The sequence below is a fragment of the Tupaia chinensis genome, unplaced genomic scaffold (genome assembly GCF_000334495.1).
Source record: "Tupaia chinensis unplaced genomic scaffold, TupChi_1.0 Scaffold000164_1, whole genome shotgun sequence".
Classification (NCBI taxonomy): domain Eukaryota; kingdom Metazoa; phylum Chordata; class Mammalia; order Scandentia; family Tupaiidae; genus Tupaia; species Tupaia belangeri.
In genome coordinates, this window is record NW_006159638.1 from 2,978,586 (window position 1) to 3,000,878 (window position 22,293).

Genomic DNA, 22,293 nt, shown 5'->3' on the forward strand with positions numbered 1-22,293 from the left:
CTCTTTCTCAGGGGAGGTCAGTTTTTTACTTAAGGCCGTCAACTGATTGAATGGGGTACACCAACATTATGGAAAGTAATCTGCTTTACTCAAAGTCTACTGATTTAGACATTAATCTTAAAAATTCCTTCATACCAATATCCAGATAAGTTTGGTCAAACATATGAGTACCATAGCCTAGAAAAGTTGACATATAAAATTTACAATCGTAGGCAGACTTTTCTTCAGTGGAAATACACAGACTGAAACAAACACTTGAAAAGATGCTCAACATCATTAAATATTAGGGAAATGCAAATTGAACCAACAATGAAATACCACCAAATACCTCTCTAAGAATGCAAATAAATTCATTGTGTAAGCTACATAATGTGATTGAATGTATAAAAGAAAATGAAATAAAAAATTTAAAAAAACCCTAAAATCCAACAACAACAAAATAAATAAATAAAGCAGGAAAAGATAACAAAATGTCACAATACTAAGTGCTGGTGAGAATGTATAGCAACCTAAACTCTCAAACATTATAGAGGAGAATTCAAAACTGTATAGCAACATTGGAAATGATTGGACTGTTGTTATAAGTACATATGTACCCTTTAACCTGGCAGTATTACTTTGTGCATTAAAGAAAATAATCTATGTTTAGAATTTTAAAAAATCTATTTATGAATATTTATATGAACATTATTCATAATCACTCAGACTGGAAGCAAACAAAATGTCCTTCAATAGGTGAATGGATTAATTGGAGAAATGTCTTCTGCTGTGATGATTAATTTTATGTGTTAATAGATTAATTGCAGTACAACCACACAATGAAATATTACTTTTCAATAAAAAGAAATAAACTATCATTCATACACATGAATGAATCTCAAATACATTATGCTATGAGAAAGAGTTCACTACTAAAAAGTTATGTACTATACAATTCCATTTATATGATATTTCTTGAAAAGGCAAAACTATAGGGATAGAGAATAGGTTAGATGTTGCTGGGGACTAGATTGAGTGGGCAATAACTACAAAGAAGCAGTATGAAGGAATTTGGGGGGGTTATGGAATTGTTATTAATTCTATTTATGGATGTGGTTACATAATTATATATATATATACACACACACACATATATATATACTCACACACACATATATATGCCTTAAAATTCAAAAGTGAACATTAAAAGTAAATTATATTGTATGCAAACTAAAATAGTAATAATTACAAGTCAAAATTATACAACTGACCCCCCTCCTTCACACTTTCTACTTTGTCCTAAGAACACAGACGCCAACTTGGACCATGATAACATGAATTATAGAAACACAACGCTGGCTTCCTGCTATCTGTATTAACTTTTCAGCAAATCATGGCTCAGCCACAACTAAACATTTTTTTTTTCCTTCTTTACATGACCACATTGCCCCTTTTTATAAAACTTTCCAGGCTGCTCCCCTTTGTTATAAATTCTATCTTTGAGTAATCTGTGAAATCTCACATCTCACCGGAAGTTGTTAAAAGTGGCCATACAATAGGGGCCAGCAGGTGGCATGGTATAAGGTGCTAGAATTCCCATATGGCCGACTATGGTTTGAGTCCTGGATCTGGTGGCTTTCTCTCTCTCTCTCTCTCTCTCTCTCTCTCTCTCTCTGTCTTTCTCTAGCAAAACTCATGTGAAAAAAAAAATAATAATTAAATAATTCTTTAAAAAAGAAAAGTATCCATACAGCAGCCTAAATACTTTGCTACTTAGATCATTCGCACAGCAGATATCCTAGTCTGTCACTTAAATTCCACCTTCCATAAGCCATAGGGCATGGGCACAGTTCAGCCAGGTTGCTTGCTACTTTGTTAAATGGATGGCCTTTACTCCAATTTCCTATACTGTTCTCTAGTTTCATCTGAGACTGCATCAGAACCATACTTATACCAGCATTCTGATCATGATCATTAAGTCATCTATAAAAAGGTCCAGATTTTTCCTAGTTTTCTCTTTTTCTGACATCCACTAGAATCTCCCTCAACACTTTAGACTTGTAGTCTGCTACTACACATTCTTCCAGCCTCTATCCATTACCCAGTTTCATACTTTTAGATATTTATAGAGCAACTAAGTACCAATTATTCATCTTAATCTACCTTCTGTTTCTATAATGGAATGCCACCAACTGTATCATTTATAAACAAAGGAAGTTTAGCTCCTGGTTCTAGAGGCAGAGAAGTCCAAGACAGAGGGGCTATAGCTGGTGGAGGTCTTCTCGTTGTATCGTAATATGGTGCAGGGCATCATATGATAATGGGCAAGGGATACAGAGCCAGAGAAAGCTTGCTTTCATAGTAAAGCAACTTCCACAACGATGAACCCATTTCCATGATAGCAACATTAATTAATTCATGAGGCAGAGCCATCTTTAATCTATTAATCCAGAGGGATTAAATTTCCAATACATAAATTTTGGGGGGACACATTCAAACCATAGAAATTATCAAAACTTTGTTTCTCCTGATTTGGTCAGTTATAAAATATTATTAGAATCATTGTACCAGTGAATTGAATGAGAAGTATTACCACCTTCCCTGGTAAAATGAATGATTTGTTGAGCCCATCTTTAATAAGAAGGCTTTGTATCTATGCAGCCACCAGATCAAATAATCTACTTAACTGTAATAAAACCATTCAATTTAAAGAAGTCAGACTCTCTCCTGGCTCAGTTTTTCAGGACGGACTGGTCAGATGTAGGCCGAGAATAGAGCTCTCTTTTGTGAATCTAGCTGTAGAGTTTTATATCTCTCAGGCGAAGTATCCCTTCCCATATGTTTCTAGATTGTTCAACTTCAATTAAAACTCCTGTCTAGGAACTGTGAGTTCTTTCTATCTGTTGAAATCTCCATTGACAAAAATGGGCAAAAATTCAGAGGTGCTTTATTTTAAAATAGTTTCTGCATAATCTTGTAAACCTAATTTACCATTGTGACTTTGCCAAAAGCAACTCCATCCTAAGTACTTTCAGAACCTGAACTCTAACAATTTTCTTAAAATCCAATTTTTCACTCAATGAACATGTATTTACCACAGGAAGACTTCAATCTGGGGTTTGGAAGTTGGCTCTGGTCTTATCTGTTCAGACTATCTACTATATTCATCATATATATTATTGTGCATGTGCGCGCGCACACACACACACACACACCCATATATGTCCTTTCCATTTTGGAAATAAGGATTCTGTTCAAAACTTTTCCTATCCCTTCCTGCAACATCCAGCCCTAAATTTGAATGCAAGTTAGTTCATGGTAAGCAGTAATGATGTTTCTTCAATGAGAAACAAAAACATAATTCAAAAGACTAGAAAAAGAAAAAATAAATATTGCTATAACAAACAATCAAAGAAAAGGAAAAGTGAACAAACATTTTCAGCAGCACAGTTATCAGTTGTTTGTCCCTCGCTGGGTCTTTGGTCTATGCGTAATGATTCCTCGGTGCCATGGCTGCAGCTGGACACCAAAGATTAGGCCTCTTTTCTGAAATGGATCAAAACCTGATTATGGTTTTGGATCAAAATCAGAGCAGCACTTTGAGGCCTTAAGGCTTCTGAACTCTGACAACACGAAGATGTTGGATCAAAGTGTCACTAGGAGAACACCTATTTCATATAGAATGAATAAATCCTGGGGAGTTAAAAGTTTTCAGAACTTCTGTGTCTGACTCTTTTTGACATTATTTTTAAACTTTGATGTAGTTTAGCTGGTTCACTTTTCAGAGTCTATATTCATTCATCACAATGACTTTTCAATAGGATTTTTGTGTAAAATTTGAACTCCTAAAGAAAATGAGTTTAGTGTTATCTTTTTTTATTGAGAGACTCCCAATAAAAAATTTATCAATTCTGTCTATCAGTAAATATGAACATACTAGTGTGTAGAGCAAAGTACAGTATACCTGTCTTCTAGAAATTTATCCCCTCATAGTAAATAAAAAAATGAATGTGTCAAACATTACCATTTGAAAAGTATATTCATAGTTTCTGATCCCAGTGATAGAACAGTAACTTGCACAAGGCTAACCTTTATTGCCAAAACAATTGGGAGGGATGGATAAAATATGAATAAAGAAATCTGTTGAGAAACACCAGGGAGTCATCAAGAAACAAGCATATTAGGAGCCAAGATTCTCAGACAATGGAAATGCAAAGTTGTAGGCTCAATATTCAGTTCTACTCTTCTCTTCAAAGCACTTGCTTATTTGTAGACAGTCTCTGAGAGGATGAGATGCTAAATAAAATTTTCAGCAGTCTTAGCGGCTTGGGAGTAAAATATTTAAGTACAAGTCCCAACAAAGAGAAGGGACTCTGGTAAACAGCCAAGGCTCTTAGCTGAGATCTTTGAAGGACTATTCACTAGAATAAAAGCTAACAAGAAACAAAATTCTAATCATCTCAATCTCAAATTCAATTAAAATAATCTGCCCCCAGCCAAACTGCTTGCCAAGAAAATATAAACTTTCTCTGAAAAAAAGTATATTTACGGGACCAGCATTTAGCATAATGACTATTCCGTTGACCTCCCATGTAGTTGACCGCGGTTCAATCCCCGGACCCGGTGGCTTAAACTCACTCCTGGCGTGTGTGCATGTGTACCCAAGATCCCGAGAGGAGAACGGAGGAGAAGGGATTGCAGCATGGTCATCTCCCTGGGGGATGATTTCTCACTTTCTGTCTCTCTTTCTCTCTCTTTCTGGCGAGTGCACACACCCTATAGCAAAAACCTCTCAAAAAAAAAGTATATTAATAATCTAAAGTGAAAATACTTCTATTTTTATATGTAAATTTCAAAATAATCTTTTAAGTAGAAATGTACCAGGCAAACCAAATGCAAATGAACCTATGGGAAACACAAATGTTGGTGTTATCATATACAAAAAAAATTAACTATGTCTAATATATCCAAGATAAAAGTACCAAGATAAACAATTTTGAAGAAATAAAAAATCAAATAGTAGTTCTACAGCAGAACATTTTAAAAACTGAAAATAAGAATTTAGTTTCATAGAGTGCCAGACATAATTGAAGAGAAGACTAGTAAATAAGAAGATGGGTCAGTAGAAAATACTCAAGCTCATGCACAAAAAAAAAGATGAACATATATGTAATCGAAGTTCTAGATGTAGAAAAGACTAAACTTTTTGAAGATATATGGCCAAAATATTTTCTAAAACAAGAAAGTCATCAAGTCACATATTTAAAAACTACTTCAAACACCGAGAATGACAAATATAAGAGTACAAGACATGTATACGTCCTACTACAACTGGAAAAAAAAAAAAGGCAAAGAGAAAATTTTGAAAGCATCAAGAAAAAAAGACACATTGATTTCAAAGGAGTAGAAATCACAAAGACAGCTGACTTCTTGATAGAAATAATAAAATCAGAAGATAATTTATTGCCATCTTCAATGTTGCCAACCTTGAGTTTTCTATCCAGTGATAATATAAATATGAAGTCAAAACAAAGACAATTTTACATAGATGACTTTGTTGCTAGTCAACCTGGATTGAAATAAATATCAAAGGATTTCTTAAGACAGTAAATGAAGTATTCCAAATGAAAATGCAAAAATGAAGAAAACAGACAGAAATATATGACATAATAACTAGTAGGCTTGAGTAGGGTAAATAGAGTGGAAGTTTTTTGAGTTTCTTATATGATGCAGAAAATGGTAAAAGTACAAATTTGTATTAGCCTTTAATAAGGGTGAATTTCAATCTTGAGGTAACCACTAAAAAAATTAATAAAAGGTCATACAATTAACAGGCTGACAGAAATTATAAAATATGAAAATAATACTTAATTCCCCAAAAGACAACAAAGTATAGGTAAAGGAGCATAGAACAAATGAGACATTTATAATCCAAATAGTAAGATGGAAGGCTCAAACTCCAATGTGTCAGTAAATGACTAAACTAAATGACAGAGAATGACACAGGGAAAAATGTTTTTTGTGAGAGATATACCTTAAATAGAAGTATACAGAATAGTTGAACATAAAAAGATAAAAACAAATATACTGTGCAAACACATTTCAAAAGGACTATCATGTCTGGTCCAATATCAAAATAGATTTGAAAGCAAAAAAATTGTTCTAGAGAAAAAGCATGACATCTCATGATAAAATGGTCAATCTACAGAACAGTTTCAAATCTGTATATACTTAGTATAAGAACCTCAAAATATATACAACAAAAACTTACAGAAATGAAATGAGAAGTGGACAAGTCCACAATCTTATAGAGAGATTTTTAATAAACCGAGCTCAGAAACTGATAGGAAAAGCCATTTAAAACTCAGCAAAGATTTAAAATTTTTGATCAATATAATGAACAAAATATTATAATTTAAATATATAAAGAACTGCACCCCAAAATAACAGAATATATGTTCTTTTAAAGTATACAATTTCCAAAATTGAGCATATGATGAAACATGATGCAGCACTAAACATTTGAAACACTAACTACCAAGTTGTCTTGTCAGATGGAATAATGTGATAGAAAGATACAGATAAACAGATAAATAGGCAGATGATAGATAACCACCAATTATTTGGAAATGAAACATACATATATTTCAAAGAGAAAAGTCACAATGGTAAATAGAAAATATTTCTAACTGTGTAATAATGAGGATATTACATATTAACACTGATGTGATCCGGAAAAAGACAGCCATAAAAGAATGTACTATTTCAAATCCATAATAAGAGAAGAAAAAAGGGGTAGAAAGCTATGAACTAAGCATCCATCTTAAGAAAGTAGAAAAAGCAGAGAAAAATAAATCCAAAGAAAAGTAGGATAGAAACAGCAAAGGAAAGAATTGATACTAATTAGTTAGAAAATAGAAAAACAATAAAGAAAAATCAACAAAGTGAAAAGTTGGTTAGCTTAAAAGACAAATGAGGGAACCTGCAGTTAGCGTAATGCCTATGTCTCTGGACTCCCACGTGGTCGACCGCAGTTTGCGTCCTAGACCCAGTGGCTTAAAACTTACGCCAGGTGCATGTGAGTGCATGCCCAAGATCCCGAGAGGAGAATGGAGGAGAAGGGATTGTGGCATGATCATCCCCCCTGGGGAGTGATTTCTCGCTTTCTGTCTCTCTGTCTCTTTCTGTCTGTCTGGCGAGCGCATGTGCCCTATAGCAAAAATCTCTCCAAAAAAAAAAAAAGACAAATGAGACTTTATTATCTGTTTAGGCTATTTTGATTTGTGAGACATACCAAGAAACAGAGAGAAGGCACAAATTACTAGCAACAAGACTTCAAAGTGGATAACACTGCAAATTTTACAGATCATAAAAAGTTAAAGGATATTATGAGCAGTATCTAATGCCTATGTATTTTACACTTAAGATGAAGTGGACAAATTTCTAATAAAAGACAATTTATCAGGAATCTCGAACCCCCTCACCCACTATGAGAATACGGAAGAGGATTCAGCAGGTTAAAAGAGGATTTTGTGGAGTTAATTGATAAAGAAATTAATGAAAGCTATTGCTGTTTGAATCCCCCCCCCCTTTTGAGGGAGGAACAGGTCTACCTTCTAATCCAAAACAAGGAAAAAGGAAGTTAAGAGAGAGCTTTAAAATGTATTTCCTGGAGTTGAGAAAAACAGAGAATTGGTGCCTGATCCATCTAAGACACTTGAAGCAGAGTAGGAATTAAAGTTGCTAGTGGGAAAATCAGAAGGATGAAGGACTCTCTGCCTGCTTTGGTGGCACAGTCTTGAGAATGAAGATGGATGGTGATGTTTCCACTCTTACTCTTCTAAGAGCAAGGAATCACACAGAATATGATCCACCAACCATCTTAAGAGAACGGTAGGAGGGAACACCAGATGGTATAATGGTTGCGTCACTGGGCTCCCACATAGTTGACCACAGTTGGAGTCCCAGACCCTGTGGCTTAATACTCACGCTGGGAGCATGTGTGTGCATGCCCAAGATCCCAAGAGGAAAATGGAAGAGAAGGGATTGCAGCATGACCATCCTCCCTAGGGAAGGATCTCACTTTGTCTCTCTAGTAAGTGCATGCACCATAAGCAAAAATCTCTCTAAAAAATGAAAAAAAAAAAAAAAAGGGAGATAGGAATCTGTGGAGAACCTGTGAAGAGTCCCACAAGAAAAAGGTTCAGATAGTTAACATCTTCCCAGCCAACAGACCTGGAACCACCTACCCAAATAATAACATGTTTGTTCTCTTACCTCTTTTTCCTTCATACAGCCGAACCCAAGACCCAGGGGTGAGCCCAACGGCATAGCAAAAGGAGGAGGAAGTTAGCAGAATAATTGAGCATAAATGGATGTAGCCAGAAGCCAGAAACCATATTAAAGCATAGTCAGAATACTGATGGTTAAACAGAACAAAATATTGTAATTTCTGCAATGAGGCTTGTTCTTCATGACTTACAAGACCAGGTTATGTTACCTGAAAATGAAAAAACAAAAAGAGTTGGTGCATGTCCAGGTCTTTATCCTGGGACAAAGAAAAAATGACCTCTATTTAATAAAGTTTAAAGGGATCAAAGAAGACAAAGTAATGTCTATGCTGACAATTTTAAATTGCTAGTTCAGCATACTGGTTTTGTGAATAGTGAGGCATTACCTAAATTTAAAGATGACTGAAATTAGGAGAAATTGTCAGGGATAGAGTCAATAGACATGAAATACATAGAAAAAAGGGAATTTTGCCTCAGTGTCTGAGTAATAGGGTGGTCCTCATAAGAAAGCCAGGTCTGGCTCCTAGTGAAAAGCTAGGTGAACAGTGGCATAGGTACAGCCTTAGCTGCCCTTACCACTACCCCTCACTGTAAGCCTCAGCACACTTTCGACATTAGTCCAAAATTGGAATCTGTTCTGTACTGAAGGCTGGGATACGTTTATCTATTGCCTTGATTCTTTGCCTAGGCCTCTGATTCGTATTCACTCACCCTGGGATTAGAGCCCTATCCTGAAATGTAGCCCAATTGTCAATTTGCTTCAAGGCATTACCTTGGAGTTGCTTTCGTCAAGTATCCCCTCCTTTGGAAAGATCCCTCTGTAGTACAATGTGTCTATAGCAGAAAGCTCCTCCACCAGGCATTGGGTTCTCTACAGATGGGCCCTCTTCAAAAGTGAGATCAAATGAGAGCTAGCTCTGGCACACATGGGGTGCCTGACCTTCCCTACAGAGGACTCTCTCTATAGTCAGTTGTCCTTACTTTTCTCCATTGTCTCCATAGTTCTTACTCCCCACTCCTTCCTCATGGAAGGTACCTAGCACATAATAAGTACCATGATTTCTGGGACCAGCAGTTAGAGTAATGGCTATGTCACTGAATTCCCTTGTAGTTGACGGCAGTTCCAGTCCTGGACCCGGTGGCTTAAATTCATGCCAGGTGCGTGTGCGTGTGTGCCCAAGATCCTAAGAGGAGAATGGAGGAGAAGGGATTGCAGCATGGCCATCCCCCCCGGGGGGGGTGATTTCTCACTTTCTATCTCTCTGTCTCTCTCTGTCTTTCTGGCGAGCACATGTACCCCATAGCTAAAACCTCTCCAAAAAAATTAATTAATTAATTAATTAAGTACCATGATCTCCCTTCAGAAAATTGAAGGAAAAATCTTTATGGACAGGAGAAATCGAAGCCACAATTAATGTAAAAAAGTCATGGGAACTCTGTAAGAAAGGTGATAAATAGAGAAGATTCAAAAGCATGAGACCCTAGGATCTATTTTTTTTTAATTTTTTATATACATTCAATCATATTTAGCTTACAAAGTGAACATTTCAATATGTGAACATTTCTCCCCAGTCCAGTTGTTCAAAATATCCACCGATAACACCTCACCTCCCCATCCCGTCAATGCTCTGTCTCTGTATCCCTCCTCCAAATGTCCTTCCTTAGGTCTCGCTTCTCCACTCACACCACTTCTGGCACTACCCCCCATCTCTTGTGATGCAGTGCTCTTATTCCAAGATACAGCCTTGCCAGAGTTCAACAGCTTTCACCACTCAGTGTATGATCACAACACTTGTAATAGGTAACAGATGGGTAAAATATCAAGTGGATGGGAATTTCTGTCAGTCTGAGATTATTGCTTGATAGGTAAACAAACAAGAAAGAGACTGAGGAAGATCTTGCAAAACAAGCAAAGCTGCATAATAGAGGATCAAAAAGCAGGAAATAATACTTAGGTATAAATCCAACAAAGTACATGTCAGATCTATAAGAGGAAACTGCATAATTCTGATGAATGAATCCAAAGAACCAAATAAATGGGAAGATATTCCATATTCATGAATAGAAACACTCAATATTGTCAAGATGTAAGCTCTTCTCAACTTAATCTATAGATTCAATGTAATTCCAGTCAAAATTCCAGCAAGTTATTTTGTGAGAATCAGCAAGGTATTTCTAAATACCAGGAAAAGGCAAAATGATACCTAAAGAAGAAAATGAAGTTAGAGAACTGACACTACCTGACTTCAAGACTTACCACAAAGCTACAGGTATCAAGCAACATAGTGTGATATGGATGACAGAATGGGCAAATAGATCCATGGCAGATAATAGAAAGCTCAGAAGTAGACTCATATTGATACAGTCAACAGACCTTTGACAAAGGAGAAAAGGTAATAAAATGGTGGAAAAGTAAGTCTTTTTAACAAATGATGCTGCACAACCACATGTAAAAATGAGTGTGGAAACAAACCTGAAAGGCTACACAAAAGTTAACTCAACCTGAATCACATACCTACATGTAAAATGCAAAACCATAAAATTCTTAGGACATAACACAGGAAAAAATATAGAGGATTGGGTTTGGCAATGACTTTTTAGATATAACACTGAAGTCATAATCCATGACAAAAAATGAATAAGCTAGACATTATTAAAATTAAAACTTTCCATTCTATTAAAGACTGTCAAGAGAATAGAAAAGCTACAAACTGGGATAAAACATTTGTGAAAGACATATCTGTTATAGGATTGGTATCCAATATATTCAAAGAACTGTTTGAAATCAATGATAAAAAACAATCAGATTTTTAAAAATGAGCCAAAATATCAACAAACACCCTACCAAAGAAGATATATAGATGATAACTAATCATGTGAAAAGATGCTCTACATCTTATGTCATCAAGGTAATGCAAATTAAATAACAATACATATCATTCATAAATATATACCTATTAGAATGAACAAAATTCAGGAAACTTGTCGTTTAATGCTGGAAAAGGGATGTATAGCAGTTTTTATTCCTTGCTGATAGGAATGCAAAAATGGTACAGCCACTCTAGAAGTCGATTTGATGGCTTCTTCTAGAAGTATATATACACATCATGTCATCTAGTAATCATACTCCTTGGTATTTATCCAAAAAGCTGAAATTACATCTAAAAAAATAAATTTAAAACTGCACATGGCTGTTTATAGCTTCTTTATTCATAATTTCCCCAAATTGGAAGTGACTAAGTTGCCCTTCAATAAACAAGTGGATAAATGAACTTTGGTGCATCCATACAAAAAAGTATTATTCAGTCCTAAAAAGAAATGTGCTATCACGCCATGAAAAGATATGGCGAAACCTTAAATGTTCATTATAAAGTGAAAAAGAAATCCAAGAGACTGCATATTATATATTCTTCCTATATACCATTCTGAAAAAAGCAAAGTTACAGAGTAGAAAGATCAATAGTTGCCAGAGATCAAGGGTGGGATAAATAGGCAGAGCACAGAATATTTTAGGGCACTAAATTAACCCATATGATTATATAATGGTGGATACATGGAATTATGTACTTATCCAAACCTGCAGAATCTACACTGAGAATTAATCCTAATATAAGCCATGGACTCTGGGTGATAAGGATGCAATAAATGTTCCACTCTGGTGGGGGATGTCAATAATGGGGGAGTCTGTAGATATGATGTATCAGGGAGTACAAGGGAACTATCTGTTCCCTTTCATTCAATTTTGCTATGAACTTAAAATTGATCCAAAAAAGTAAAGTTGATCTAAAATGATCTAAAAATGAAAGATGGGGCCAGATAGTAGCACAGCACTAAAATACAATGCTCTGCAAGACTTACCCAGACAGGAGAGTTCTGGGTTCATGTCTAGAGACCTTGCTGAGTACCCTGGAGATGGCTGAAGCTGAGGGTGGATTGTGGTGTCAAAAACTGTTGAGGGTGTTGACTATCTTTCTCTCTCTGTCTCTCTTGCTCATGGAAGAAATAAAAAAAGAGGAAAAGTAAAGAAAAAGAAGGTCAATCAAGCAAGTGGGAGGGAAAGCTTGAATAATTTCTCAAGTAGCACCTACTGACCTTTATGAGCTTTTGTGCACAATCTGGGTGAACTGGTTCTGATTAAAGGTCTGGAGTTAGAGCAAAATAGCTACACCTGCTACTGCTCCTTTTACCACTACTGCCTTTCATTTTCTTTTCTTTTTTTTTTTTTTTCCCTTCACTGATCTCTTGGTTTGACGTTTTATTTTTTTCAAACATTATGTTTCCATTATTCTCCTTTCTTTTTCCTGTGATCCTTGAAGCTGGCAGGAAGCTTTAAGGAACTCCACCATGCCTGGCAAGGTTCATGGCCTTTCTGGCCCTGTCTCTTTTCTTGGTCTTGCTGATATTAGCTACTCACCGGACTGATGAGTTAGTAGTTACGGAAGACTGCATGCTACACTCTGATCATTACATGTTTCCAATACGACTGATATTCCACAGTAATTGCCGATAGCATCCCCACACATCCCTCGTTGGTTAATAAATCATCTAGTGGTCTGCTCTTAGCATACTACCTTGTCCAGGTTGAAGGTAGACAGAAAAAGCATCTAGTAAGCCTTTTGTGAAGAATACTGCTTCTCTGGAAATCATGGATTCCTTTTCCATAACTCTATCTTGCTTTTTTTTTCTTTTTTAAACTTTGCTGTTTCTCAGCTCTTCCTGCCAGGAATTAAAGCCATGCCTCTAATCCCATAGGGTCTGTATGAAATAGATTATAACATTTTAAACATTACAGACAGGGCAGCAGTGGTTAAAAACTTAGGCTCTGAAATCAGAAGGCATGGCTTTCAAACCCTGACTTCAACTTAATGTGCAACCTTGAACAGATGGTAATGAAGGGAGTTCTTATCGGTCATGTATCAGGTGCTCACTCTGAAAGGAGTTATCTGTCATGTATCAGGTGCTCACTTTGTGCTAGGCACTGTAGCTAAAAATTTTTCATACATTATCTCACTTAGCACTAACAGCAATTAAAAGGAAGATCCAATAAACACACACATTTTCAGATGAGGAACCTGAGGCTTTGTAGATTCAATACACATAAAATGGATGACTTTGGGCAAGTTAGCTAATCTCTCTGCTCCTCATCTCCAAATGCTAAAATATCTCATTTCTATATTAGCATGATTAAATGAGTTGATGCATATAAACAACTTAGCCCATACTGAGCCAATAAGTTTTATCTCCTAATACTGTTGTTATTATTACCTTCCCCATTCCCATATCTGAATTATTTATGCATGACATGAAGAGACAGATTAGAAAACAAACAAAAGCCTGGCCAGTTAAATCCAAGAAGTACAACCAATCTGAACTGTTCAGGCCAAAGTCTTTGCTTTGTTGGTCATTTACAACATCTATTTCACTTTGCAATATGAAAGCAGACACAGAAATATAAGCCTAATATCAGATTGAAGACAAGCAAATTATCTGGGATCACTTAAAAAATACTTGAAATGTCCGTCGATCACCTAGAGACAATTAGGCAGACAAATGTCCCTTCTTACCTCCTTCTGAATACCCCCCCACCCCCTGTGCACACACACACACACACACACACACACACACACAAACAATTATTGAGGAAATTTCAGATGCCGTAGTCCTTAGCCCACTTCATAACCTATACTGTCTTATATCAAGCAATACAAGCTCAGTTTCCCCATGGAGAACCACACAAACGCATCTCTCTTACTCAAGACTTCTGTTTATCACTCTGAGCATCTACGGTCTCCCAATTCTGCAGGAATCAGTGCAGTCACTAATCATTCCCATCTACCATGACACCTCAAAGAACTGTCTTTCACAATGACACCATCTTTTTCTGATACTGCACACAATGTATTCTTTTGTCTCATTAATAATTTCATTGATGATGATAAAGGATGTCTTAAAATTCAACTTGTCTGCCTGTGGTCCTGTTTGCTGGTGATTTCCATTAGGTGCAGGTGTTTACCTGCTCTTTCCAAATTTTAGATACTCACAGAGGAAAACAGAAGCATTCTTTATTTTACTGCTTGTTACCAATGGTGTGCTACTTCTAAAAAAGACAACTATTTCTATGTTTTTGTGTGGTCTCTGGTTTCAAATTTTTCAACTTCTTATTTGAAAAAAAGCAACGTACATGCCAAACATAGTGTTCTTCCATCAATAAATGGCAGACATAAATTCAAGTCCTCTGATCTTTATTGTGCTATTTTAAAACTATATTTCTAAAAAAGGATTAAAGAAAACGAATTAAAAACTTCCTCTTCTGGTCATCACCAGGAAAGGCTGAATTTACTTTTCTTTCTGAAACTACCAAAAAAGTAAAATAACTATATATAACATTGATTTTAAGATCCTGGACACCAGGCAATAAAGAGACATGATCTCTCAGAAATGGGAAACAAATAAGGTGAATCTTATGGTCACCACTTATTGCCCTGAAAGACTTCCCAAGCTATGTCTGAGGTAGAGCGTAGTTAATACTCTGGGTAGAGAAAAGGAAATTGGGATTCCAGAGAGACTAAGGTTATCAGAGGTGACAGAGCATCAGGCATGAGAAAAATGGTGTTTTGCAAGGTTCTTTCCTTCCCCAGGGGGTGGGCTGAACAGAGACACAGGGAGTTGGGAAAAAAAAAAAAATGACGTGAGGTACTGATGTCATGTTGTTTCTTGCTGAATTCAAGGTGAGAGCTCTAGCAGCACTCACAAGGTGCTTCCTCCCTCCTACAGCTTATAATGGTATGGAAGTGCTTGGAGTTTATAACGGTATGGAGAACTCTCACAGCTCACAGAGCCCATGGCAGTGCAGAGCTCAGCTGAGCCGAGGCTGAGCCAAGCCAAGGATATAAGTTGTTAACCCTGTGGCTTTCAAATATAGTAAGATAAGAAGTGAGAGAGCCAGACTAAGCCATCCTGACTCCATTTTTCCTATATATGGACAGAGAAACTTCAGAAATTTGTAGAGGGTCCTCCTAGACTTCATTTTCTTTCCTACTCCCTGGATTGGCAGCTCCCTGGGGTGTGTTCTTCTCATAGTGACTGGCAGAAGCATAAGAGACTGATTGTAAGCAGATGATGCCACTTAAAGCCTTGGGTTTGAGCTGGCCCACTTTAACTTCTGACATTTCATTGGCTAAAGAAGTCCTATGGTGAAGTCCCACATCAATGGAGCAAAAAAACAGACTCAGGCCACTCTTCAGAGATACAGTGCAAAAATCACATGATAAGAGTTATGATTGTAAAATTATAACAGCTGGAGAGGTCTTCGTAACAAGACCCCAATCTACCACACAGAAATAAAGATATAGTTATATAATTTACGTAGCTTTACATAAAAGGAACCAAATGTTTCTAGTTTGTTTTGGATAGACAACAGAACTAGAAAAAACATACTTTTTGGTTTTCAAACTTCCAAACACTACCAAGTTAATATACTTAGAAAAATTTAAGAATAGGAATAAAACTTTAAAGCTTAGACTTTTGGTAAAAATCTGATTCTTTGTTGTGCTACTTTGCACATGAATTTCTCCAGCGATCAACAATAATAATTATGAAACAATGATACAATTAACCTAAAAAGTAAATAAGGAACAATATAAATAGGTGGCTTTAACTTTCTAGAACTTACAAAGATATATTTGCCATTCAGGGAAATAAATGATTTTCAGAGGTTATATGGCCCTAGATAAGATAGTTCATGTAGAGAAAATGGGCTATATTTTCAAGAGATCCTAAAACCAAGGTATTTCATCCAAAATGAAAGGTCTAAGTTTAACAAAAAAGAAAGGACAGAGAGTAGAAATGGAAGTAAAAAACATGACATTTTCTTCTTAAGAAGGAGACTTTTATATAATGCTTCCATTTGCCTGAGGTCAAAAATAAAACAAAAGAGAATTTCAGATCTATTATCAATATATTCAGGCCAAGCAAGAGCGTCTTCAAACCTGAAATATTTATTTCCCACCTAAATTATCAGGCAGTAGGAGTTGGAAATATAAATCTTGTGTCATCAGATAGTCATGTTCCTATTAAAATGCAATATAAAGTAATGATAAAATGAAGCTCTAGCATGGGGGTCTTCTAGGTGCCTAACCTTTGGTATTTTTAGAAATGGTATCAGTTTTTAACAGAAATGGTACAACACTTTATCCTCTCAATGTTCTGGACACAAAGACCATGGGATTAATTATATACTGTGAGCAACAATTCATGAATATTTAACATGTTCATCTATACTTAATGAATAAATTTGCATTTTGACACTATTATTTAATGTGCTTTAAGGAAATACTGCTCATTACCTTTCAATTTTGTAGATTAGTTTAATGTAATCAGAATGATAAGGCAGGAGAGATATAGTATTATTTAAATAACATTGTTTTTTATGACTGCTTCTGCTTTCATGAGTTTTTTTCTCCTCTTTTTGTTTTAAGCTACTAGGTTTATTTCATTCTCTTCTGGCTGTTCTGTCTTAATCATTTTGCCTCCATGCTCCTTGCAGAAGGTAGTTTCTTTAGATTCATGGGAAAACAATGCAAATTAAATAATCAGTGTTTTGCTTCTCTCTGTGTGTTCTGTAACAGGGCGTTCTCTCACACAAAATATCCTGATGCAATTGGCAGTAATTGTGTCCTGGGCTGGCAGTTGCAGGGAGGCTGCTCGACCTGCACAGCAAGCAGGGGGAGCTACATAATCAATGGGAATGAGCAAAGGTCTCCGAATTTCCCTGCAAAACACAGAACCCCAAGGAATCAGAGCTGAGAAAAACTGGCAAGGGTGCTGTGAAAGATAAGCTTTTACGTTTGTTTGTTTGTTGTTTCATCTTTGGCTCATTATGAGGGGCTTTTTCTCATAAGCAATGGGTCTTTTGTTTGTGAGGTAGACACTGTGAATATCCACCTTAGGAAGTTTGGGCACGAGAACAAGCTTCTGGGATGCCATTTGCATGAAGGTGTCAGGCTCCTTCCAAAAGGAAGAGTCTTTGAGACTGATGGCCAAGCTCCTGAAAATTAGAATTAAGACTGCCCAACATAAGTGAAGAATAGAACTGAATAAACGCAAGAGGAAGAAGAAACTAAAATCTAGATACCAAATACTGTGCTAAGTACTCACATATATATATCTCATCTAATCCTTATCTTGTGAGGTCTCTATCCTTGTTACTGTTATTATCATCATCATTGTCATTTTACAAATGAGGAAACTGAAGTTTGGATGAATTAACATAATTATGAAAAAATACAGCTATGATTTGAATCCAGGTCTTTTGGAACCTAAAATCACTTACTTTCAACAGTTCTCATCTAATGCGGTTTAAAAGAATTTTGCTGTCAAACATAACAGTGTTGGGAACCAGCAGTTAGTATAATGGCTATGTCGCTGGACTCCCACGTAGTCGACGGTGGTTCGCATCCCGGACACAGTGGCTTAAAACTCACACCGGGCGCATGTGCATGCATGCCCAAGATCCCAAGAGGAGAATGGAGGAGAAGGGATTGTGGCGTGACCATCTCCCCTGGGGGGTGATTTCTCATTTTCTGTTTCTAATGTCTCTCTCTGTTTGTCTGGCGAGCGCACACGCCCTATAGCGAAAATCTCTCCAAACAAACAAACAAACAAACAAACAAGCAAACAAACAAACAAAAAAAACAGTGTTTTAGCCCACAGAGGCTATTACAACAGGATAGTATAGACCAAGTGGCTTATAAATAGCTGAAAATTATTCATCATAATTCTGGAATATTCAAGGCACTGGGAGATTCAGCGTCCGGTGAGGGCTTGTTTCCCCATGCATAGATGAATGCTTTTTTGCTATGTCCTTAAAATGGTGGAAGGGCTGAATGAACTTGTTGGGGCCTTTTTTATAATCCTAGTCATGAGGGTTGCATCCTCATAAACTAAGTAAGCACTTCTCCAAAACCCCACTTCTAGAATTTCAACACACAAAGTGGTGGGAGGTGGGAGACACTGGTTCAGTTTATACAACCAGGGTTGAGCTAAAATGTCACTTCCTCGGGGAAGTTTCCTTTGCCTCTGTTCTACATGAGGTTCTGTGGGGGTCATAGTGTGTGATTAAGTATGTATCTATGTGATATCTGCTCTCTGTCACTGCTTACACTGGAGTACAAACTCTAGGAGGCCAGGGACCACTGTTTTGTCACCATTCTATCCTTTGCACCTAGCAGAGTGCCTGACTTGGTGTAGAGTGTATGTGTGTGTGCGTGTGTGTGTGTGTGTGTGTGTGTGTTTCTTCATCTATGAAAGTGTGATGAGGGCCAGTCTATAGTCTGATAGTAAAGGTGGTTGGATCCCACATGGTTGATTGTGCCATGAATTCCAGGGCCCTGTAGCTTATAAAATATGCCAGACGTGTATGCACCTAAAATCACGACAGAAGGAAGAAGTAGAGGAGAAGGGATTACAGCATGACTATGCCCCATTGTAGTGGAATGCGCTCTCTCTCTCTCTCTCTCTCTCTCTCTCTCTCTTTCTCTTTCTTTTTCTCTCTGGAAAATGAACATGCCCTCAGGAAAAAAAATTTTTTGAGAGGTTTTACACTATAGGGTGCAAGCGCTCGCCAGAAAGACAGAGAGAGACAGAGAGACAGAAAGAGAGAGATCACCCCCTGGGGAGATAGCCACGCCACAATCCCTTCTTCCCCATTCTCCTCTAGGGATCTTGGGCATGCATGCACATGCACCTGGCATCAGTTTAAGCCACCAGGTCCAGGATTCAAACCATGGTCTACTACATGGGAGCCCAGCGACATAGCCATTACACTAACTGCTGGTCCCAGGAAATTTTTTTTTAACGAAAAAACAAGAAGTCTATCTCACAGTGTTTATCTGAGAATTAAATGAGACAATTTATGTTATATAATTATCAATAAGCCTGGGAAATAGAGTGCTCAGTAAAGGGCAGTTCTAAACAGTAAAGAGATAAAAGCCACTGTAGGCCTATGAGAAAGGAGTGAGGACAAATTTCCAGTCGGGCATCATTCTCGAGGGACTCCAAGCTAATATTCCCCCAGAATGATGTGACCTAGGAAACCAACTAAAGAGATATATAAAGAATATAAGAATAGCAGCTATAAGAATCAGTCTTACCCTTAGGGTGCAATGTGAACCGATTAGATAGCATAGAAGTCAATAATGACCAAATTTGAACCCTCAATCTTCATGCAAGCTGTCTAACTACTCACTTTGTCACACAATCTGATCTCAGAAGCACAGATGCAATACAAACAAAAGAAAACATTCTCCCCAACTCTACCTGACCTTCACAATCCCATTACCTTTCTCTCTGATGGAAGGATTCTAGATTTCTGAGTGAACTTCAAGGTATTAATGCTTTGGAGTCAAAGTCCCAAGAACCAGACAAAATTATAAGTGAGTGGTATTTAAGTGACTTCAAGGTTGTGACTGCTTACTAAAAAATTCAGAGTTCACTTAAGAATTGAAAGAAGTTATTGAAAAAATGACACCTGTTGCTTACTATCAGAAGTAGATAAAACACAGTATAGTCAAGCACTAAAGGGAACAACACTTTGTTCACGCAGAGGAGAGACAGAGCAAGACCTGCTTTAGTGGTGGGTACTAGTCTCCTGTGGCCAATAGTCCCTCCTGGAAGCAGACACAGAGCAGTTAGCCTGCATGCACCCCTCTTGCGCTGTCTTAGAAGGACCTGTGCTCTCCCTCAGGAGACAATTATAGTATGAAGAAGTAGTGGAGTTGGCCAGGTGTCCATATGATACACATGCTTATGTAGGGCAAGATTTTCCTAAGCAAAGTGGCAAGCCTAGCAAAAGCTGTGAAGACTCATTACTTTTTGCTAAGTACTCTGGGACAAGACCCATTTTTATCCAGCATGGTTGTGGGGCAAAAGACCCACAACAGAAATGAACTGAAACCTGAATGAAAATATAGGATTCCTATTACCTGAATCACATGAAAGAAAAAAAAAGGATACGACATTTTTGTCCCCTGTTGCCATAATGACTAATTTTTAAAAAGAACTAAACATATCCAAAAATGCTCCAGAAAGAATAACTTGGATGCATGTAGCCCATAGATCTCTCCTATAGCCTTAAATTTTACCACCTGGGAGGCCTGGGTTCAATTCCCAGTCCAAAATGGGTACAGTGACATGTGCCTCTAATCCTAGCAACTTGGGGAAGCTTGGGGCAGTATGATCATGACACAATGAAATTTTGTCTTTATAAAAAATAAAGAAATAAAATGAACTATAAAGGCTATAGAGATAGCAGATATAGGAAAAAGTCTTACCCTTAGATGGCATATAGCACAGAGGAAGAGGTCTACCCAAGGCCGAGATCCAGACCTTGCTGCAAAAGGCAAAATCATGGCTCACTGAATGACAAAGCAATTGCTGTGGTGTTCTATTGGTGGAACTTTCTGAAAATCTACCTTCTGGAACTTTCCATAAAAAGAAGAGACTCTACTTAGAGACTCTACTCTCTAAGAAGTCAGTTATGTATGAGAATATCTTGTGTGAAGTACGCCCCTTTCAGCTGCAGTATCTCTCCAGTGCTTACCAAGAAGTTTAGCAGACCAGCTGACAAAAAAGATATTTACAGGGCTCATTTAGGATAGATTTTTGAAGGACAAATGATAAAGGGTAGAGCATGGCATGTTCCGATTGGTAAAGTCACAGAATTTAGTCTGTTAACGTGAGTTAATGAGCATTAATAACATGCTTTTCCTTCATGTCAAAATGACTACATTCATAAATAGAATAGTAAGACTCGAAATTAAATTGGGTTTAAAATTATGATTAATTTAAATAAACTAATAATAGTTTAAAACCCAGGTAATTATAAATAAAATCAAGTTCTTTGTAAAACCAAGGCTTAATGAACCTAAGCTTTTTGTTTGGTTTATTTTTTTTTGGGGGGGGGTTTGGGTTGAAAGGTTTTTGCTATAGGGCGTGTGCACTCGTCAGAAAGAGAGAGACAGAGAGACAGAAAGCGAGAAATCACCTGCCAAGGGGGATGGCCACACTGCCATCCCTTCTTCTCCAGCCTCCTCTTGGGATCTGGGGCACACACGTACATGCGCCTGGTGAGAGTTTAAGCCACTGGGTCTGGGACTCGCACCACGGTCCCACCATGTGAGAGTCCAGCAACATAGCCATTATGTTAACTGCTGGTCCTAATACTAAGTTTTTTTGGTAAGACTCAGGTAAGTATAATAAAAATCAAGTTCTTGAACTTTTTTTATGTTCAAGAGCTACTCTTGGATATTAAAAAGTTTGTATTTACACTGGGGTTTATTTGTTCTGAAGAGTCCTTTAAGTAGAAAGAGTACGAATCAAAATGCAGTAAATGTATTAAAGAATAAGAATGGGGACAGGAGAGAGAAGACAAAAAAGCAATTATGATAGCGATGAGGAAACTCTGACAAAGTTTGTAGCCGAAGGTTTAGGAAGCAACCACAAGGGTATGAACACATCGGAAAAGAAAAGAAAGATTTTTGAACAAATCCTTCTGTATTTTGAATTGGATCTCTTTAACTGTCCTTTAGGAGATACAAGTTAAAAATTGAAATTATAGTACTTTTAGTCATTTTTAAATTATTTTTCTGGAATATTTCTTTATGGGAGACAACTGTGGTGAAACTGAGTTATGTGAAACCCCAGAATTTATTTATATATATCACTTAAAAATTAAGTCTACCTACCAATCCACTTAAAAATCCAGTGTACTGCAAAAGCCCTTCCCAAGGTGATGGTTTCACTAGGCTGGGTGGAAAGACGGCCGTGCCTGAGCGCTGCATCACTGGCAGAAGACTATGCCTACCAGGACATGGTAGCCATATTTGGACTCTCATTTGCACACTGTATACTATGCTATAAGCTAAAGGAGTGAGAAAAAGCTTCCCTACAAATATCTATAAGAATTTGAGAGGGCTAATTCATAACACCCCTCTCCTTTTTTTCCCCCCTTTGGAGAGGTTTTTGC

General features: G+C 37.1%; 1 pseudogene; it reads right to left on the reverse strand.

Annotated features, from left to right (window-relative positions):
- Positions 1–20,680, reverse strand: part of LOC102475867 (40S ribosomal protein S8-like) — a 68,602-nt pseudogene extending 47,922 nt beyond the window's left edge.
- Between the last annotated feature and the right edge of the window lie 1,613 nt (positions 20,681–22,293).